General features: G+C 30.1%; 1 long non-coding RNA gene across 1 annotated transcript; it reads left to right on the top strand.

Annotated features, from left to right (window-relative positions):
• The first annotated feature begins 15,880 nt into the window (after positions 1-15,880).
• On the top strand, positions 15,881-18,479 carry LOC128042456 (uncharacterized). Its single transcript, XR_008197980.1, has 3 exons — positions 15,881-16,708; positions 16,838-17,126; positions 17,673-18,479. It is a non-coding gene; the product is annotated as an uncharacterized LOC128042456 (long non-coding RNA).
• The last annotated feature ends 407 nt before the right edge of the window (positions 18,480-18,886 follow it).

Raw genomic sequence — 18,886 nt, 5'->3', positions numbered from 1 at the left:
AAATTCTCAAACCGTTCACCTAAATACAACCATTCAATTCTATCATTTTAACTATACTAACTCATTCATCCAAGAATTCCAACATAGTCCATGCATACTAATATCAACAAGGCACTAATCATTCATGCCATATTTCCATCTAGCTTGTACAATTCTAGCATAACATCTATTAATAACAAAACATATAAACAAATTATACCTACATAGTAAAACACTATGAAATCTCTTAGGTACATGCCACCAAACTAACAAAAGAACATCATCGACTTTGTTGAGTCCGGGATTATGTCTGGATGCTGATGTTGGTGGTCAAACCTCGAATTAACCTAGCCTACACACGGAAAACAAAAATAGTACACTGAGTAATTAAATCAGTGGTATTTCTACAATTCAAAGATTAATACAATTTAAGCTAACATATGCAAATCATGCTAACCATTTCATCATCTACATCATATGATTAAATATTAACATTAAAAAAAGGTTAAGTTGGGAGTTATCTCATTAGCGATCAAATTCCAAATCGAATCATTAGATTTGTTCACGGTCATACCAATCTTCTAACTTATAATTCAGTTCACATAATATTTCATAGTAGTAATTCATTTTAAATATCATTTTCGTAAATTTCATTTTAAGTCCCTGTTAACCTGACTTGGACACAAACAGATATGCGAATCCAACCATCACGCCAATTTGGCACCCAGTACCTCATCGGACAATGCCAAAGTAAATAAGTTGTGCCCTTTTCTCATCGAAATAATCGAAGTACATATGTGCCCAGCACTCATCGACCCATAGTCAAAGTAACATACTAGATCTATCTTATGGCATGCTAACTATATCCAATTCTACCCAAACAGTTAATAAGGTAATAACATTTCGAATTTTCAATTATAGTCAACTCACAATTTATCAATTTCAATTCATAAATCAATCATGTCAATCATATAATAGCATGAATTAGTATAATTCCAATTCAATTTCTCATTTTCATCAGTTTACCCTATTTTCATCTTTTTTTCAATTTAGTCCTTCATTTTAAAATTAAACATTTTCACCCAATACATTCCAACTAATCAATCCAAGCTTACCTCAATATCTTACCATGTTATACAATTCATTTGTGCAACAATTTAAGCAATTCGAATTGTAGCAATACAAATCGAAAACTCTAAGCTATTTGTTGACGGCTTTAGCTTTTCTTTTCTCTCTCGAGGAGTCCAGGTCGACGTTAGCTACAGATTAATGTAAACATAAAATGCCATCAATATTCAATCGATTTCACAATCAATCATCAGTTTATACAAATTTTTATTTTTATTCAATTTAGTCCTTAAAACTTAGACTAACATGACTTTCAATTTAAAACTCCAATTGGACATCCAATTTCACTATTTCTCATTAGGGACCTCCTATATATTATTTCTAAAACAATTTTTATAGTTTATGCATTTTAGTCCCTAATGTACAAAACTATCAAATAACTTCACAATTTAGTCCTTTTTCACTTATAAGCTTAAAATCTATCAATTTAACACCTAAAACTTCAAAGAATCAACAATGGCATCTTTCTAAAACTTTAACAGTTTTACAAGCTAATACATGGGCTAGTTAGATTAAGCTCCCATGATCTCAAAATTATAAAAATTACAAGAAAAGAAAAAAATTGAACTAACCAATTGAAACTTTAAACATTTAAAGCCTTAGCTGAAACTCTTCTCCTCCCACTACAGCAAAACAATCTTTTAGCGGTGTTTTTTAGGCCTATAGCGGTGCTTTTAAACGTCGTTAAAACTTTTTGCGGCGCTTGTAAACGTTGTTATAGACAACGCTGCTAAATTTTGCGGCATTTATGTAAAAAAACACTGCTAAAGAACATGATCTTTAGCGACGCTTTACCCACAAACACTGCTAAAGGTTATGATCTTTAGGGGCACTTTTATCACAAACGCCGCTAAAGAACATGATCTTTAGCGGCGCTTTACCCACAAATGCCGCTAAAGAACATGACCTTTAGCGGCGCTTTTATCACAACCATCGCTAAAAGTACCGTTCTTTAGCTAAATTTAGCAAATTTGTAACATCCAATTTTCCATATACAACCCTTTCTATAACATAAAATCCAACCAAAAAGGGTAAATTTAAATGATACTTCAAATTCATTCAATGAAAGATATATAATATAAATTGATAACTGAAGTATCATTCAAAATATTCTTACAATAATGTTAAAATTAACAATGTTAAAAATATTCTTATAATAACTAAAGCACACTAAAATGTTTACACAATCACCTCCTAGAAACAGGTGCAGCAGTAACCAGAAGGAAAAAAATAAGAAAAATACACAAATCCAGAAACAACGGTTTTTGCCAATCACTTTTTCAAGAGTAATACCGAAAAAATAACCCCCTGGTTTCAACAAAAATGACACATTACTTAGAAGTCTCCTTGCTTTGTCTTCAGTTTCAAATCTTAACTACAAATAGAAGAATAGAAATGCAATTTAGATTCATCATATTTGTTCACATGACAAATCAAAACCCAATGTTCACAACTTAAACTACACAAAATACACGCAAATCTTGCAAAGCAATGAAAAAATCAGCCTAAATGTCCTTCTCTTGCAATGGGTTTCCAAATTATCCCGTCAAATGAATATGTTGTCAAGGGCGGGAGAAGAGAAAAGCATTGAATAGATTCAACCTTTTAAAAGTTAAAGGCTAAAGCGCCACTTTTACCGAATATTTTTCTCTTTTCACAAATAAATAACTTAGAGAACATTTTATGCCATCCAGAAACAAAAAATAAACACTAACTCCGTATACAGCATTGATAACATCATTCAAAGATAAAAAACATAAATCAAAATGGTTTCAGCATTTACCACAAAGTAATGAATGGATCAAGTCATCTACTATAAACTACAAAAAAAAAAACCATTTCCATCTTTGCCAACAAAATGCATATACTTGTGCTATAAGATGAGGAAGAATGCATCCTCAGCAAAATTCTTTCTAATATTACTGAAACAGACACCAAGGGTGAAGAGGGAAAAAAAGGCAAGAATAAGTATACATTCTTAAATAGACCTCAAAGAAAATCAAAGAACCATCTAGTTTCTAAGGAAAAAGAAAGCATAGCTCCACATCTACATGTTCATACACACATGGAAAGACATCAGCATATTGACCAAATGGGGTGTAGTAAAAGAAGCTCACGGTGCAAGGATCAGCCTCAAAGAACTCAGAAGTGAAGCTTTTGCGCTGACTCTCCCATGCTTCCCTCACTTCATTTATCCCAGATGACACATTTGCAATTAACATCCATTTTTAACATTTATTGTCAGTCACATATAATCACAAGAATGATAACGAACCTATCATGACCTTAACCCTTGGTTTCAATTTCCAGTGCAAGATTACTAATGACTTACTAGGGACAAGAAAGTCACTCATCACATTAACGATTTCATCATCAAAATAAGCAATTCAAACCCATTTTAACAATTATCATTAACCATCAATGCACACATAAACTTAACCACAAGTTGAGAACTATGAACCTATATATTGAACAGTCGGCACTTCCACTTTACATTAGGAAAAGCAAAAATAAAATAGAAAAACTACCAACCAACCAAACCAAAAGAACCCTAAATTAATAATAAAAAATGTTATGCTGAAATGGGTACTTGTGTTTACTACAATGTTGCATGTACTTGAAATTTACTTAATATAAATAAATAAAGTAATAAGGTGAAGGTGTTCGTGAAAATTCCATACCACTTCCAACATAATGACTGATTTGAGCTCCATCCCATTACTCTACATCAGCTTCGCTGCCGCAATACAAGTCGCAGACCTTCAATATTTACAAAAAGGAGTTAAAATATGAAAAATGAAATATACCCATTTGCAAATAGGAAGTAAGGAAGTGAGAGAGGTGAAAGAGTGAGACAGTGGCATATGGATACCCACTCATTTCTTCCTCTACTTTCTTCTTTTTCCTTTTTCATGTACCCACTTCAGTCAAATGGATTGTGTCTTGCCTGGCTAAAAGCGATACGAGAAAAGCAAAGTCGATATATCGACTCCAATAAAGGAATTACTTTGGTTTTAGCCTAAATTCATTGTATAATTACAGAGCAGAACCTATGACTAACTTCATGCTGGGCAGTGTTTACCTCAAATCATAAATTACAAAGCCTCCATTCAACATGAAATAAGAAAAATTTTACATAATGGATATGAGTTCAAGAAGTCAGCAACAATCATAAGAATCTAAGACACTTCCATACAAGGATCATTTCCAGACTAACAAAATTTGACAATAGATAGTTATTTATTCAAAGAAAGGAAAGGATACAGTGAACAAACTTGGGTGTTTCTATTAACGGAAAAGCTCCATAGTTTTGTCAATGAACTCATAAAACACATAATTTTAATGGAGTTCATCACTTCAAGATAGAGGAAAACAACAATTTCAAATTAAATAAGCAAAATTCAAATAAAGGGTAATATGAGAAAGTTCCAACACAAGGTTAATTTAGAAAGAACATGCAAGGCCCTCGTAGGTCGGACTTTAGATAACAGTTTCATATAAATCTTAAATTTAAATAATATTTTTGGGAAAATTATATATATATTGATACATGCGTAATAAAATTTAATTATTAAATAAGAGAAAATTAAATATTTATATATATGCATAAAATAATAAGTTTTGAGTGCAAGCAACTACATTATAATCATCATAAAATGAGTTACAAACATAAAGATTAAATTTGAAATCTATATTAAGCTAATAAATTTAAATCCACGCCAATTTTATTATCACTAAACTAGTGTAATGAGCCACATACCAATGTCATGTGGTTGAATTGCTTATTGATAGTCTATAGAGGCAATGATTTGCTTCAATTTAACATATTAATATTTTATATAAATATAAATTAATTTAAACACACAAGATATATGAATATGAAATAAATACTCAAATTTACTCTCTTTTTTGTGTGTGTTTTTATAATTTAAAAACATTAATTCACAGGACAACTTTTTTTTAGGTACAATAGCACAAGATAACTTTAGATCATTCTTTAAAGCGCATACATTTATGGAATTAACCTACTCATTTTTATATATATACATAAATTTCAAAATGAAAAGAAAAAAAATATTGGATTTATAGAAAAGACCACAAATATATTAATAAAAAGGCTGTAGAACAACACATGAGCCAAAAACCGATAGCCAGGTTAGACAAACCTATTAAGAAAAGTAGCATTAAATCAAAGCAAAGCATACAGAGCCTAAGGAAAAAGAGGACCAGCCTTATTCTTCAATGATTGAACCGCTTGCTTCAGAAACTCCTGATGCTGGATTTGCACAACAGAAACTCAAACTAAAAAGAAAATACAGAGAGGGAATAGAACGATAATTGGTATTGCCTGCTCAAGATCTTCCTTCCTGGATCGGTTACTCTCCTCATACCTTCAGATTATCACAAACAGATCTTCAACTTATTGCTTCTATAAACTCAAATTAGACATTGTTGAGGAAATATAAAAGTACAAACAGTAATAGAGACTAACCTCAATCTCCAACACTCCAGCTTTTCAATTCGATGTCTCTCCTTAAAGAAAACCCAAACTTTACACTAAAAGGATAATAATAAAGCGATTTTTTTATTCCAAAGATTGACAACTCTACTTCTGACTTCACCAATGCTAAACCCTAATCTGGAAACACCCAATACTTCTGACTTCGCCAATGCTAAACCCTAATCTGAAAACACCCAATACTTTAATGCTAAACGCCATGGAGACCGAATCGCAGCGCGTCGTTCTGGACTCCTCCAATTTCATGCTGAATCGTCTTTGGTGCCTCCATTTTCCTCTTCTTTTTTTTCTTTTTGAATATAATCTCTTCTTGATAAAATTTTCTTTTGGGATTTTTTTATAATGTCGCAGGGAGGGAGGGAGGGAGAAAAGCGGGAGAGACGGTGTATTTGCAAAGTTAAGGGTTTCAGGGGGAAAATTAGGGGTTTTAGGGGGAATTTGGGGATAAAATGGCAGGATGTTTTTTAAAGTAAAATGATTTTTTGCGGCGTTTATTATAAAAATGCCGCTATTGCTTACCTTTTACGGCAAAAAATCATTTCATTTTGAACAAAACGACGCCGTTTTGCTCTGCTAAAAATCTTTTATTTTGTCTGTTAAAAATTATTAGTTAAATGATTTTATAAAACATTTATTATTACTATTTTTATAAATTGGATTTTTATAAAAAACCAAGTACTCTCAAAATAAATATCGTTTATTTTAATAAAAAACAAATGATTAAATAGTTGTAATTAATTATTAAGTTAGAATTATCCAATGTAAGCAATCAATCTCGCACATATCAAATTTCTATTAAAGATTGAGACGCTAATCATGATTTTATAATATTCTTTTCCGATCTAATCTCCATTTTATTAAAGATATTTCTTCCTAAATAAAATATAATTATTTTGCTAGATGTTTGATGTGGAATGATTTTAGTTTTTGTATTTCATTTCTATTTGTTATAACTTGGTCCTATCCAAAATAGATAGTTACCTATCCATATCAATCATTATTTTTTTATTTATTTATCAATTTTTTTAAAATCTAATATTTAAATATATCAAATGGTTTAGATTAAATATTTTTAAATATAAAAGCATTAATTGATTGTATAAAATTTCATCATTTAACAAATCTCAAGTAAACCTTAAATCCTAAACCATTTAACATATATAAAGTTTATCTATTATCTATTACATAATTTAAACTATAGTCATAATTTTAATATATAAAATAAATATTATTTCTTTTACAATTACATCGAAATTATTTAATACGTAAATTAAAAATACTAATTAATCTAAACCCTAAACCTCTATCCCTAAACCCTAAATCATAAACCCTAACCCTTAAGTACCCTAACCCTAAACTTTAAACCTCAACCCTTAAACCATAAACCATAATCCCTAAACCCATAATCCATAAACCTTAAGATAGTAACTCCTAAACCTTAAACCCTAAACTATAATGATAATTAATTTAATATTTTAAAATTAATACTATCTCTTTTACGATTATATAAGAAATTATTTAATATATTAATTAAAAACACTAATTAATCTAAATCCTAAACCCTATCTCCTATCTCTTAAACCCTAAATCATAAACCCTTAACCCTTAAGTACCCTAACCCTAAACTTTAAACCCCAACCCTTAAACCATAAACCATAATACCTAAAATCCATAAATCTTAAGATAGAACTCCTAAATCTTAAACCCTAAACTATAATGACAATTAATTTAATATTTTAAAATTAATATTATCTCTTTTACGATTATATAAGAAATTATTTAATATATAAATTAAAACACTAATTAATCTAAACCCTAAACCCTATCTCCTATCTCCTAAACCCTAAATCATAAACCTTTAACCCTTAAGTAACCCTAACCCTAAAATTTAAACCCCAACCCTTAAACCATAAACCATAATCCCTAAACCCATGATCCATAAACCTTAAGATAGTAACTCCTAAACCTTAAACCCTAAACTATAATGATAATTAATTCAATATTTTAAAATTAATACTATCTCTTTTACGATTATATAAGAAATTATTTAATATATAAATTAAAAACAATCAATAATGTACCCAAAAAACTTTAAAATTATTTTAAATAATAGTATTTAAATTTTTCCATTTTAAACAAATATTTTTCTATGTTTTTTTATTTCAAATTATTTCTACGTGTAATTATTTTTTCTGAAGATTTTAAATATTCAATTAAAAATAAATTGAATTTTAAATAATATAAATAAACTAATTAAATAATAAATAGACAGATAAAATGTTTTTTGCGGCGCTTTTTCAAAAATGTCGCTAAATCCTCGAGCACTAACGGCGCTTTTTCAAAAACGCCGTTAAAGCACCGAGCATTAGCGGCGCTTTTTCAGAAACGCCGCTAAAGCACCAAACATTAGCGGCACTTTTTCAAAAATGCACCTAAGCCCCGAGCATTAGTGGCGCTTTTTCAAAAACGCCGCTAAAGCCCCGAAAGGTCGGTTGGGCTTAGGTCTTTTGCGGCGTTTTCTGGAAAAACGCCGCTAATGCTCATTTTCAGCGGCGTGTTCTGAAAAGCGCCGCAAATGCTCAACCTTTAGCGGCGTTTTCCATAAAGCGCCGCTAATGCTCGATTTTTAGCGGCGTTTTTTGTCCAAACGCCGCTAAAAATGCCGCTAAAAACCTGTTTTGCTGTAGTGTCCTCTTCTTGCTATATTTGGTTTTGGAGAATGAGAAAGACAAGCCTTTTCTCTTTCTTTCCGATACTATGTTTATATTTTATAACTTTTATATTTTAATTAAATTAAATAAAATTTTAATATTATTAATATAAACATTTCACTAACCGTCCCCTACAATTATAAAATGTTGTATTTTCTATTTTAGACCTTGTTTGATTTCTAAATAAGTCCTCAAGCCTTTGGTCAATTATAAATATATAGTTGTGAACTTTTACAATTTAGTTCCTAAACCTAATTAATCAATAATTCGCTAAATTACTTATCCAAAATTTAATTCACCTAAATAATAAAAATATTTACTAGCTCTATTTACAATAACGATGTCCCAAAACCATATTTTTCGACACCACTAACTTTGGGTCATTACACATATCACCTGGGCAACTAGTGAGACCTTATTGGTTTTAATTGGTAGCATTTTCTTGGGATACCATATGTGAAGGAAAAGCCACACCTCAGCTCTTTCGGCAATTTGTATTGCGTGTAATTTTCTTACAAAATGGTCCAACAGACGTTGGTATGTCATTTATGCCTAACTGTTGCAATAACTCTAATTCGAGAAGTAGAGCCACATATTCTATTGCATTGTTGGAAACAATAAACCTGTTAACATGAACTTGCATCCAGTCCTGTCTTTCTTGCCATATCGTCAACAAAAAACTCCCATTTCTCATTGATGTGGAATGATTTTAGTTTTGTATTTCATTTCTATTTGTTATAACTTGGTCCTATCCAAAATAGATAGTTACCTATCCATATCAATCATTACTTTTTTTATTTATTTATCAATTTTTTTAAAATCTAATATTTAAATATATCAAATGGTTTAGATTAAATATTTTTAAATATAAAAGCATTAATTGATTGTATAAAATTTCATCATTTAACAAATCTCAAGTAAACCTTAAATCCTAAACCATTTAACATATATAAAGTTTATCTATTATCTATTACATAATTTAAACTATAGTCATAATTTTAATATATAAAATAAATATTATTTCTTTTACAATTACATCAGAAATTATTTAATACGTAAATTAAAAAATACTAATTAATCTAAACCCTAAACCTCTATCCCCTAAACCCTAAATCATAAACCCCTAACCCTTAAGTACCCCTAACCCCTAAACTTTAAACCTCAACCCTTAAACCATAAACCATAATCCCTAAACCCATAATCCATAAACCTTAAGATAGTAACTCCTAAACCTTAAACCCTAAACTATAATGATAATTAATTTAATATTTTAAAATTAATACTATCTCTTTTACGATTATATAAGAAATTATTTAATATATTAATTAAAAAACACTAATTAATCTAAATCCTAAACCCCTATCTCCTATCTCTTAAACCCTAAATCATAAACCCTTAACCCTTAAGTACCCCTAACCCCTAAACTTTAAACCCCAACCCTTAAACCATAAACCATAATACCTAAAAATCCATAAATCTTAAGATAGGAACTCCTAAATCTTAAACCCTAAACTATAATGACAATTAATTTAATATTTTAAAATTAATATTATCTCTTTTACGATTATATAAGAAATTATTTAATATATAAATTAAAAACACTAATTAATCTAAACCCTAAACCCCTATCTCCTATCTCCTAAACCCTAAATCATAAACCTTTAACCCTTAAGTAACCCTAACCCCTAAAATTTAAACCCCAACCCTTAAACCATAAACCATAATCCCTAAACCCATGATCCATAAACCTTAAGATAGTAACTCCTAAACCTTAAACCCTAAACTATAATGATAATTAATTCAATATTTTAAAATTAATACTATCTCTTTTACGATTATATAAGAAATTATTTAATATATAAATTAAAAACAATCAATAATGTACCCAAAAACTTTAAAATTATTTTAAATAATAGTATTTAAATTTTCCATTTTAAACAAATATTTTTCTATGTTTTTTATTTCAAATTATTTCTACGTGTAATTATTTTTTCGAAGATTTTAAATATTCAATTAAAAATAAATTGAATTTTAAATAATATAAATAAACTAATTAAATAATAAATAGACAGATAAAATGTTTTTATGGCGCTTTTTCAAAAATGTCGCTAAATCCTCGAGCACTAACTGGCGCTTTTCAAAACGCCGTTAAAGCACCGAGCATTAGCGGCGCTTTTGAAACGCCGCTAAAGCACCAAACATTAGCGGCACTTTTTCAAAAATGCACCTAAGCCCGAGCATTAGTGGCGCTTTTTCAAAACGCCGCTAAAGCCCCGAAAGGTCGGTTGGGCTTAGGTCTTTTTGCGGTTTTCGAAAACGCCGCTAATGCTCATTTTCACGGCGTGTTCGAAAAGCGCCAAGAATGCTCAACCTTTAGCGGCGTTTTCCATAAAGCGCGCTAATGCTCGATTTTAGCGGCGTTTTTGTCCAAACGCCGCTAAAAATGCCGCTAAAAACCTGTTTTCTTTGTAGTGTCCTCTTCTTGCTATATTTGGTTTTGGAGAATGAGAAAGACAAGCCTTTTCTCTTTCTTTCCGATACTATGTTTATATTTTATAACTTTTATATTTTAATTAAATTAAATAAAATTTTAATATTATTAATATAAACATTTCACTAACCGTCCCCTACAATTATAAAATGTTGTATTTTCTATTTTAGACCTTGTTTGATTTCTAAATAAGTCCTCAAGCCTTTGGTCAATTATAAATATATAGTTGTGAACTTTTACAATTTAGTTCCTAAACCTAATTAATCAATAATTCGGCTAAATTACTTATCCAAAATTTAATTCACCTAAATAATAAAAATATTTACTAGCTCTATTTACAATAACGATGTCCCAAAACCATATTTTTCGACACCACTAACTTTGGGTCATTACACATATCACCTGGGCAACTAGTGAGACCTTATTGGTTTTAATTGGTAGCATTTTTCTTGGGATACCATATGTGAAGGGAAAAGCCACACCTCAGCTCTTTCGGCAATTTGTATTGCGTGTAATTTTCTTACAAAATGGTCCAACAGACGTTGGTATGTCATTTATGCCTAACTGTTGCAATAACTCTAATTCGAGAAGTAGAGCCACATATTCTATTGCATTGTTGGAAACAATAAACCTGTTAACATGAACTTGCATCCAGTCCTGTCTTTCTTGCCATATCGTCAACAAAAAAACTCCCATTTCTCATTGCAGGGTGATAATACAACCTTGTTGCTCTTTCCTTTGACAACCTCCTAGTTAGATAGTTTCTTTTCATGGATTTGATTGTCAACTAGTAATTACTATGACGGAGTCAACTAACAAGAGCATTCTTCTATGAAATTAGCCAACGCTTAGGCCTTGATAGCTTTTTTGGGATGAAATTCTAGCCCATACTCACTAAGTTCAATGCTTTATTTTACCAACCTTCCCTTGTTGCTCACCTTGTCCAAGAGTTATTTTAAATGTTGGTAAGGCATTACACAAATTGAATGCGACTAAAAGTACTGCCGTAGTATTTCACTTGGTATATATGAGCTCATCATCGTAAAATACATGACTAACATAGTAAATTGGTGTTTGGCAGACAATTTCCAAGTAAAAGCGAAGCTAACAGGGGTAGTGACCCCAAATACTCTTTTATTTCCTCGAAGGCCTTCTGGAAGGTGTCATTTCGTTTGTATTTAGCTGCTGTTTTTAATGCGTTAAAATGAAAGGCATTTTTCTGCTGACTTTGAAATAAACCTTTTGAGAGTGGTCAACCTTCTTATCAACCTTTGAATATCCTTGGTGTTCTTAGGAGGGTGCAAATCCAGTATAGCCTTAATTTTTTCAGGGTTGTCTTTTATTCCCCTTTGTGAGACAATAAACCATACGAACTTTCCTGCTCCGACTAGGTAGGGAAGAAAAGTAAGAGGAGAGAAAATAGGAGGGATGATCATTTTCCATCCTAATGCATAAAAATCAATCCTTCCAAATTAGAATGATGAGAGGAAAGAAAATGAGAGAGGTGTATATGCTAGTTTAAAATTATGTATTTTTTAAATATTTTATTTTCTTTCCTTTTATTTTTCATCTCTACCAAGTGATGAATTTTCTTTCCATCATACCATGCAAAGCCTAAAAGTTGGTTGATCAACAGATAGGTTACTCTTTTTTTTTTTTTTTGGGGGGGGGGAATAGTTTGAGTTCTTTTTGTATAATTTTTAATGTTTGTGGCAATTTGGGTCCTGTTTGGTAATGTAAGATATTATTGTTTTACTTGTAAATTTTATGCAAGATAGAAAAGATGGAGGATTTTATTTCCAAAAAATGAAACCATATAAAGAAACTAGTAAGATTGATCAAACAATTTCACAAAAGAAAAAGAATCAAAAAATTCAAGTTGGTGGTTTAACCCAACAACAAAATTTATAATAAAAAAATTCATTTTAGTAGAGCATTCAACAAACTTTAAATAATAATAATAATAAGAGATTCTTAACAATCATTGCAATAAACCACGAAGTAGTATAAAGAGAAAGGGTAGTTTTGTTTAAAACTTTAGAATCTATCTAGAATCTTAGATAACCTAAGAAAGAGGTCATAATGAGATTATATCTTATATTATTGCATCTTGATACTGTTCAAGAATGTGAGCTTACGAGATGACCAGAATGTTGAGATTCTAAACACCGTGATCTTATTGCAAAATGTAATATTACGAGCCGTAATGTAATATTCCGTGAACCAAATGCCCCACGGTTAAAGTTTATTTTTTTATTTATTACTAAATAGTAAGAAAGTAACATTATATATATTTAACATTTTTCATGCACTAGTTGGTGCACATGATGTCTCAATCGATACAATTGGAATTGGATGGAATGAACTGGTGCGCCAATATAAACCACAATTTTCATCAGTGTAGCAAAGAGAGTTGGGTGTTCCGTTTTAGTATTGAAACGATGCACACCAGTTGGTATAACCGGAATTGATACGAACACGACTATATTAATAAATGTTGTAGGAATATTAATAGACGTTATTTTATTGATACTTTAGAGACCAAAGTTCAAACCTTGATATTATATTTTTAAGTAGTATACTTTAATGATTTTATATAAACCATTAAGACAAATAATATTTTGTAATAATAAATTTTATTTTATTAGAAATAACCCTTTAATTTTTTTCAGCTGAATTAATATTTAATTATCTTGTGATATTATCTCATTCAAAAGTTCATAAAAATTTATGCACATAAAAATTAAAATTTAAAATTACTACAATAAAATTAAAATGTTATTTTAATAAAATAAAAATACAAAGACGTGTCTACATAATATTGCAAAGTTCATAAGTCATTTTTATTGTTTTATCCAGAGTTATATATATATGTTCAAAACTATCCATGTGAGAAATCCCTTTGAAGGTTTCGTTCATTTCAAGTCTACATTTGAATTGTATAAAAATAGAATTTGATTTTTATTTCAATAAGTTCAAAGTATGTTAATTTATATAATTATGAACGTACCATAAAATAAACATAATAATTTATTTTTCCTTAAACTTTATAAAAATTATTTTTGCAATTTCTTTTTAATCTTTTAAATTTGTATTGTTTATCAAATTATATTAAAATGTTTAGAGAAATTAATCTATGTTAACATTTTTACATGACATCCGCATGTATGCCATGTCAACTATTAATTATTTTTTAATAATTCAAAAATATAAAAATTCAGAAAAATTAATAAAATAAAAATTATTAAAAACATAAAGTTTATAAAATCTATTTAATAATAAAATTCTAATAATATTCTATATATTTTTTAAAAAATTTAAAAATTGTTGATGTGGCATACATGTGGACTATCATGTCAACATAATTAACAAACTTTAACTTTTTATCCATTTTGGAATGTTTTGACAAAAGGCACTATTTAAGGGCTAAAACGATAAAAATTAAATGAACGGCTCAAATAACTTTTTTCTATAAAATTAGAACGCCAAATAAGTAATTAATCTAAATAATAATAATAGTGATATTAATTGGATGAAGTGGTAACATACATTAATTTCTTAAGAAAATAACGCGAATTCGAACATTAGAGATAATATTATTAAAAAAGCAGTCATGAACATCGAATATTAACAATAAAATAGAAAAAAACATAATTCTTAATACATATATGTATATATATGATCATAATGAAATAACTAATATTTCACATCATTGTATGAAATTTAGGCTTATATATAATTACGAGGGCTTTAATTATCTTTTCTTAATAACAATTAAAGAAGAGTGATCAATTTTATGGGTTATCATATTTTCTCATTCCTTTAGACAGAAAATATTAAAAATAGCAGACCTTTTTACTCAAACATAACAGCTGAAATCATAATTAAGAATTTAGGTAATTCGCAAATATGCTGAAGGTCAAAGAACTGTGACGACAGAAAAGGATTTTCCAATAAAACATAATATTTTTATATGAAAAAGTTTGAAAATTTTCAAATTATATGTATTTTTAAATCTTCACATGATAGCAAAAATAAGTAGAATTTTACCAAAGTTGCTTTCTCATTTGCTTTCTATGCAACTTGCATATGACTTTATCTGTTAATTATACATAAAATCCGCATTTTCCACTTTAAAAACAAAAAGGTTTTCCAAGTATTTTTTAATTGACAAAGTTTTCTTTTATATAGCATACAAGATATCGTGTAATAAGTCATATTACAAATTAAATAATTAATTTTGATATGTTTTCGTTCTTTACTTAGGCTCTTTCTTGTGTGAATATCTTGAGTAAATGGGATTAGAGAACGTGTTATATATTATCACAAAGTCTTGACTGATATCGGAACCTTTAAAGTTGTGGCTGACTTCAATTTTGTGGATAAGGTTTGTGTTTATCTTTTATCATTATCTTGACATATTTATGTGCTAATTTTAAGAAGATTAATCCTACTTTATCTTGAGATAAGATTGAAGGTTATTTATATAGATTTTTATGATGATAAAGTTGTGTTTATCTTGGATTGTGATAATCGACTAAAGTTGTAATATTAAGCCTATAAATAGGAAGTTGATTCGCATGTGAAAATGCATCAATTGAAGGAGTGTTGTGTTGATTTGCTAAAGTTATTCTTGTTATTTTCATTTGTATTTTGACACTCTATTATTAATCATTCCTTGTGAGAGATTGAACATTTGTACGTGAGGTTTTAGGTGAGTGGTTGTAACAAGTTAGGAGTAGCTATTGAGGCTGCAACTACTTCTTTGTGTAAGGGTAGATTGGGCTATAGCCAATACGTGGCTGGATCAATTGTGGAATGAAACCATTCACTGAATTAGCCCTGTAGAGTAGGATTGTTTCCGAACTATGTTAACAAATGATTATGTGAAAAACTCTTCTTCGTTTTTTTTCATTTCTGTTTAGTTTTCTGTTCAAACACATGTTTAGACAACAATTGAACTAGTGGCAAACTAACTAGTTCTTTCAAGTGGTATCAAAGCAAGCTTCAAGAGTTAGCTTAAGATGATCTTAGCACAGTCTTCTTGTAATGCCCAATTTTTTTTTTTAAATTAGTACTCATGAATTGTTAGATTTTATCATTAGCAAGTATCTGTTCCAGTGATTAAAGGCTTTAATTATGTGTTTAAGGTTTTGGGTTCAAATCTCAAATCTAATTATTTTTGTTCCTAGGTTTACCTTTGTTCGTTGGGTTTCATTATTATTTTCGATCAATTTGCATCAGAATGAGTCTGCTGGTTTAGTGGTAGAGTGTTAGTTTATCTCATGGTCCTGAGTTCGAATGTCTATGGGAGCATTTGGGCAATATTGTTGTTTTTTTCGTTTGAGCCGACTCTGTTGTGTTTAATGTTTAATCAAATTCAATTTTTGGGAGAATCTGATAGTTATTAGGTTGTTGGGCTATTGGATATTATTTTTATTTTGTTTTTTTTGTAAAATCTAGTAAAAATAATTTTGAAATTATTTTCCCCTTCCGATTATTCATGTTCCCAGTTTTGTTTCCCTACTTCCCCATCTTTGCTTCACATTTTTTTCCCAGTGAAGATATTGAGAAAAACCAGTTTTTGTTCTTTTGCTTTTTGGTGCTTTTGCTGCTTGTGACTTTCTTTCTTTTTTCCAACGTTTTCAATTTATCTTGATTCTTTGTGTTTGTTGATTTCAAATCGTAAAGGTAAGGGTTCTCTTGATATTTTTTTCTGTTATTCGAGTTGTGTTAGGGTTTTGGGGAAAAGGTGATTTCGATAGAGTGGTGTTAATTTGTATGACACATTCTAATTTAATCGATTCATTTTAGGAGAAGAACGTGTGTTGCCTGGCGATTTTCTAACAAGTTGACTCGGGTGTTGCTGTGCGTGCTAGGGTAAGAGATTGATTCTAATTTGGGGTTGTATGTTTTTTTGTATGAGTGCATTGGGTATTGTTAGGGTGAATCGCTCCTTAAATCTTATCGTTGCCATCACTAATTTGGGGTGTTAATTGATGCATTTAGGTTCTTGTAGTGTCAAGGGTGTTTCGCATCAAAATCGAACCAAGTGTATAACGAGAAACTCGAAAAACAACGGATAAAACAAAGCCGAAAAACAACATTGTTGATGCCACACGGTCGTGCGCCAGGCCGTGTGTAACACATGACCGTGTGGACCACACGGGCGTGTGTGAGGTCGTGTGCTAGTCCTTGTGGGCCACATGGGCGTGTGTGAGGCTGTGTGGGCCTAAAATTCTAAAATTTTCTCCAGAGCCGTACACGTCATTTCAATCGACCGTTGGCCTTTCGTAAGGTCTGTATGTATTCAAATAGCCTGTAAAATGTGAAATCTAGACGTCTTTTTGCCTGAATTTTGATATTTGTTCTGTATCTTAAACGTCATATAACAAGTAAGCTATGTAATGGGCTATATAAAAACCGAAAAAAATACCATATATGTTTTGTATCAATTATGTCATACGTATATACTGTGAATATGTCTGATTACTGTTATGTTTTGTATCTATTTTTGGGATGGGTTTTGCTATGTGGAGGAAGTATATCTGAAAAGGTGATAATTCGCCTATTTATCTGGCAGCGCAGCTGCAATTATTTTGTAAAGTGTATATTGACACTAAGTGGTGTGTAGGGCTGGGTAGGTGTTTCATACCCCACATGGTGTGTTAGGAGGGTCGGAGTTGGTGTGTAGCGGATGGGAGTAGGATTATATGCCTATATCTGAATATCTCTAATATGATTCTATTTCTGCTAAATCAGTCTGATATGCATCAATTGTTTTACGTTATTCATTATACACTGAGTTTCGAAAACTCACTTTTTGCTTAACTGATATTTTCAGGTAATCCTCAGACTTAGGTTGGTCGTTGCGATGGGAGCTCGATTATTTTTAGATCTTACACTTATTTTAAATGTTTGGAATTTTGGTTTTTTGTAAATTTTGGACTTTTTGGACTATTTTGGTTTGTTTTTGAGGTTTTTATTTTCTTTTTGCTTAAAATGTCGTTTAAAAGTTTTGTCGGTAAAATTATTTTTCTACAAAAGTAACAGATTTCAAGCAATAGGGAGAGCATTAACAAAAATTCAACATTTTAAGAGTTTTCCACTGTAAAATTATGAGTATTTTTATAAAGCGAACAACACTTTTTAAATAATTCAAAATTTTAAGAATTCAAAACGGATTCCAAAATTATGTGAGAACTGAATTTTCAAGCAATTTATGTAACACTTCTTGATTTGCTCGTAACATCTAGGCCAGATTTGGGGTGTTACATATTTACCCTTGAAAGCTATGAAAGAAAGAAATTCTATTATGCGAGAACCTCTTTTTGTCAGCTCTTCAAACTATGTGACTGGAAAGCTCAGATGAGAGCTTTTATCTTGTTTGTTGATAAATTTGCTTGGAAAAATGTTGAGGAATGGTGGACCAAGCCTAAAGTGATAGGTGCTGATGGGGCAACAAAGCCGAAAGAAATAAATCAATATACTATTGAAGGTAAAAATGATACTCGAACAAACTTAAAAGCCCTTTATGTTATCTTTAGTAGGGTTGACATGGACCAGTTCAAGATGATTTCAACTTATAAAAGGAATAAATAAGTATAAACAATCTTACAAAATCAATATGAAGGGAATGTTGCTTTCAGAATTTCTAAACTGCAAATCTTAACTACCAAGTTTGAAAATTTGAAAATGAATGCAGATAAAACTATTTCAGATTTTTATATAAGAATATGTGGCATATCTAACAAAACTTTTTGTATTGGTAAATGCTTTTCTAAAGTGAAACTAGTGACAAAAGTTCTGAGGTCTCTTTTAGAACATTTTTCTATTAAATTCACGGCTATTGAAAAAGCTAAGGATATCACCACTCTTAGATTGGATGAGCTGATAGGATCTCTTAGAATTTTTGAATTAAGTTTAGAAGAAGGGAAACATAACATGTTGTTTCTTGAGAAGAACATTGCCTTCAATTTCCAGCCTACAGTTTAGATTGAAAAACGGATAAATATGGTCATTGATGGAATCAAAAAGCAAATAGATTTGCTTTTGAAA

The sequence above is a fragment of the Gossypium raimondii genome, chromosome 7, assembly GCF_025698545.1.
Source record: "Gossypium raimondii isolate GPD5lz chromosome 7, ASM2569854v1, whole genome shotgun sequence".
NCBI classification, from domain to species: domain Eukaryota; kingdom Viridiplantae; phylum Streptophyta; class Magnoliopsida; order Malvales; family Malvaceae; genus Gossypium; species Gossypium raimondii.
The sequence above is the reverse complement of the archived record's forward strand: the minus strand, read 5'-3'. Positions and strand labels throughout refer to the sequence as shown.